The sequence below is a fragment of the Artibeus jamaicensis genome, unplaced genomic scaffold, assembly GCF_021234435.1.
Source record: "Artibeus jamaicensis isolate MK-2021 breed Jamaican fruit bat unplaced genomic scaffold, CSHL_Jam_final contig_391, whole genome shotgun sequence".
In the NCBI taxonomy this organism is placed as follows: Eukaryota; Metazoa; Chordata; class Mammalia; order Chiroptera; family Phyllostomidae; genus Artibeus; species Artibeus jamaicensis.
Window position 1 is genome coordinate 16,902,913 of NW_026521814.1, and position 4,652 is coordinate 16,907,564.

At 42.2% G+C, this 4,652-nt stretch overlaps 1 pseudogene; it reads right to left on the bottom strand.

The window, feature by feature from the left end:
• Positions 1-2,659: 2,659 nt before the first annotated feature.
• LOC119037741 (keratin, type I cytoskeletal 18-like) lies at positions 2,660-4,009 on the bottom strand (annotated as a pseudogene).
• Between the last annotated feature and the right edge of the window lie 643 nt (positions 4,010-4,652).

The window sequence follows — 4,652 nt, forward strand, 5'->3', positions numbered from 1 at the left end:
GAGGTAACAGGTAAAGATAATGCCACACAAGGGATAGATTTTGAAGTAATAATTTAAGTGCATTAACCAGAAAATTAGGTTTTCTTTGACTAGGAAGGAATTACAAGAAGGCAAAGACTGCAAGTGAATACTGCTTTTATTGCAAAAATACAGAGATAAACTCATCCCTCGAGAGGTGTTCCCCAACTGTATGAAGGGATTGTATAGAACAAAGGAGCCTTAATAATAATGAGCAATAATCGGCTCTTACAGCTGACCTTTCCCATAAAATCCTCTAAGGACTTAATGTGTGCTGAATATTTTACCAATCTGAAATAGTGAAGAGGACTGTTACACGTAGAAAGTATTTCAGATATTGGCAGGACCCATAAACTCTGATAGAGAGAATTTTTTAAGGCTATCCACGGATTACAAAGCAAAATAATGACTTCAGGTATTGGGTAGGTGATATAATGGGCAAGTGAGTCTGCTGTAGGAAGTAGTGAGTGAGGACAATAGGAAGTAGTGAGGTTTCAGGGCCCTACGTGAAAATTTTCAAATATAAATTGTTTTATAAATTGTTTCAGCCAAATTAAACACACCATTAGGCTATAGGTCCCGCTTCCCTGCCATGCCTAACAGTGACGTTTTCTAGTAGGTAACCCAAATGGTCAGTTTCACAAATTGAATCTGTATGTCCTACTATGCAACACAGCCTATTCTTACATGACATACTCACTTGTCATCTAGAAATTGAGTCTAAATCTTAAGATTTCCCTAGACATCTTTTGCAGCTAAGAATACAGATGCCCAAAAATCTTTCCTGGATTTAATAAATTATGAAAGCCCTACTCAGGAGTACTCCTCAAATCAGAACAGTGTTCATCAACTGAAGGAGGCTTATCTGGCTCACACTGGGTATATGAATGAGGCAATGAGTTCCCTTGTTTAAGGCTAAGTTCGTTAAGAAGAACCATGAGTGAAGCAGAGATAAATCTCTTCTTTCTCCTTGTTCTTCAGAACACATTTGCCCAGGAGGATACATTTCATCTAACAAGAGTTGTTTTTTAACATGTAGATTGACGGGGAATAGGACTCACTTACTGATTTGGTAGGTAGCAGGGCACATTTTTATCTATAGGAAGAAAAGCAGCTAATATCAAGTAAAATAAGATGTAGAGAAGAAAATGTTTAGAAGGAGACAAACTGTGTCAATTCTATAACTCCTAGAAATAGGTTATTTCATGCTGTTTTCTGGGAGATGAAATACAGTTCTTGAGTTTGGTAGGTGTGTGAGACTGGAAGCTGTTTTTAGTAGGTTCCCAATTCCAACTGATGTACTAAAGGAAGGTGAAATGCTGGCCTCATTTGTTATGACCAGTGTCTGAGAAGGCAAGACTCCTGGCGGTTGTGATCTACAGAGTAAACACAGGATTCTTTCCTGGGACTTCAGCTGTATGTATTCTCATAGTTTAGAAGTAAGTAATCGAGAGTTGTATAGTGGGAATCCTTAGAGATTTTCTGATATTCTTCTGAGACCCATTTATGTGCAAGATCACATGGTTAAAGAATCACTCTGATTTAGTCCTTTAGGGTCTGAGTTGATTTTTAAAGTCATAAATGGTAATTTTACTATTTGATGTGGCTGAGTTTTAAAGCTTCTTGTTTGTACTCCCTTTGAAGCCCCCCTCCAAATTCTTACTGAATTTTCTCTATTGACCACATAAAATCCAAGTAAATGCTCTGATTCGCTGTACAGAAAACCTATGAACATAATAAAATTCAAACAAAAATATAATAAGATAAGCGATATTATTTTGCTGACATGACATTTCTTGTTTAAATGTGAATAGAGTGCTGATTGCATCCTGGTCTAGCACCAACTACTACTGTGTGTGCTGTGTGGATTCAACTTCCTACCCTAAAGTCAAATTTATCGCAGAGCCCCTCTCAAGGTCCTCAACGTCCATTTGCACTCGGCAGTATGAGAACAACTGGCACACAGCCTATGGTACTTGCTCAATGCTTTACACTAATTGTGGCACATTTAAAAGGACCCCTTGTAAATAAATCAAGAGGGAAAAAAGAAATCAAATATTGATACAGCTTGCACTTCTATAAAAGCTAAACATTGCAACAGCAAAAATGCTTAAGGAATCTTTTTCTCAAAACACTGTAGAACTTTTTCAAGGGAGTCAAACTATTGAAATAATTGGCAGTCCCTCCCTCCCCACTAGTTTTTATTATTATTTTTTCTCATGGAAGCTGCTCTGAAGTGCTTTTTCAGCCCTCAGAGTTCATGCCCAGTGAAAAGTTGTTGGCAGCTAGTTGGTGAAAAACCAACCCACAGTTGGAGAGGAAGGCTGAGGTCAGGGTGGGTTCCAAGCCTACAGCGATTGCTCAATCTGAGGAAAGTTAGCCAGGGAAATTACTTCTAAATTTGGGGAGTTGGGAAGAACAATTCATTAATATATTGCCTTATTTTACTTCTTTTTGGTCTCCAGCTTCCTTTTTTATGTTACAACCTTTTAGGGACTAAAGACTGCTTATTTTTCTCTTATAATGCTTCCCAAGAATTGGGGTGAAAATTGTACATTTAACAAATTTCCTATTTTTTTCAAGTGATCTTTGAACCTTTTATTGGCCTCCTGCCTCAAAAGGTGCCCCACTTCTGTTGCCTTTAATGCAGAACTTGGGTGTTGTTGACCTCAGACAACACTTTGCCTCCCACAGTCCTGTGGGTGGTGATCTTTTGGATGGATTGTATGCAGTGGCTATTATCTCTAGGGCATCACCAAGACTGAAGGCCTCGTCTTCTTCCAGCAGGTGGCAGTAAGTGGCAATCTCAGCCTCCAGTTTGACCTTGATGTTCAGCAGGGCCTCAGACTCCTGGGCCTGGACCTGCTTCTCTGCCCGGGTCTGGGCCAGCTCTGACTCCAGGTGCAGCAGGATCCCATTGGCCTGTTCTATCTGCATGGCATAGTGCTTCTCCACCTCCCTCAGGCTGTTCTCCAAACTGGTCTTCAGATTTTTTGAGTCCAGGTCTATCTCCAAACACTGGACCCTGTGTCTCAGCGCTGTGAGTGTCACCTCAGCAGCTCCTACCTCAGCAATCTGCAAGGTGACCGACCACTGTGGTGCTTTCCTCAATCTGACAGGACCACTACTTATCTAGCTCTTCTCTGTTCTCCTGAGCCAGCTTGTTGTATTGGGTCCAGATGTCCACCATGATCTTGCTGAAGTCCTGAGATTTGGGGGCATCCAACTACACAGTCACCCCAGAGCTGGCAATCTGTCTTTGTAGACCATTTACTTCTTCCTTATGGTTCTTTTCTGTGAAGAACAGCTCCTTCTTGAGAACCTGATCTCAGCCTCCAGCTGCAGCCAGGTGATATGGGTATCATTAGTGACCTTTCAGAGCCCATCGATGTCACTTTCCAGAGACTTGCATATGGCCAGTTACATCTCATACTTGATGCTGGAGTCATCAGTAGCCAGACAGGCATTGCCAATCTGTGGAACGATACAGGCATTGAACTTGCAGAAATCTGAGCCAAGGTGCTTGATGGTCTTGAAATACTACCTCCAGACTCTGTCCTGGGGTCCCTCCTTCTCTGGGTATTCCTAGGTTTTGCTCTTTGGTTTCTAATTAACAGCCTCTAATCAAGCTTCTGACCCTCTCCAGATAGGAGGCCAGGCAGTCATTCCGGCATTGCATAGTGTCCCTCTTGCTCTGGATGACCCCTATACCCACCAGACCCCCAGTCATCCCCACAGCCAAGCTCCTGGACTCCTAGCTGCTCCGCATGCTGGTGGAGCAGTACATGGAGATCCAGGAGCCTGAGCCCTCAACACCTGCACAGGTGCTGGCTGCACTGCTGGCCAGCGGGGCCTGGTGGCTGTGTGACTGTGCAGAGTGCAGGGTCACTTTCTGGAGAAGCTGGAGTGGGTGCTGGAGCTCATGTTGTTCAGGGAGGAAGGCGAGAAGCTGAGACTCAGGTTCAGTCAAAAATCTTCCTATTTTATCCATGTAGTGAATCTTTTTAGGAGGCAGCCCCACTCAAAAGACCTTTGTACTGTATGTTGTGACTGTTAATTAGAAGTCGAGGCAGATTCTGCCCTGGCTGGTGTAGCTCAGTGGATTGAGTACAGGCCTGCGAATTAGACGATCGTGGTTCGATTCCTAGTCAGGGTACATGCCCGAGTTGCAGGTTGGTTCCCTGCAGGCCAGTTCCCAGCAGGGGACGCACGAAAGGCAACCATACATGGATGTTTCTCTCCCTCTCTCCTTCCCCTCTAAGTTGAGGCTAATTCTGACTGACTTCCACTTCTAAGGCTTTTGGCTAAATATCTTGCCCAAGATGAAGTCAGGAAATCTTCTAGGCTGAATATGGTTGCATTCTTTCTTGAATAATATTAAAATGCCTTCTAGAATCTAGAATATATTAGATTTTTTCCTTGTTGTTAAGGGTTTTTTTTTCTTTGATAATTTTATGGGTATTTGACAAATGAGAGAGGTAATTGCTGGCCCTTAAAATCTGGTTTTGCCATTTGTCCAAAAGTCAGAATTATGGAACCCATAAATTTTAGGATGAACTTAAACATATAGACACTTCTCTTTATAATATGCAACATAGAAAAGGTATTTTTATGTGCTTTAGCTTATCAGTTTT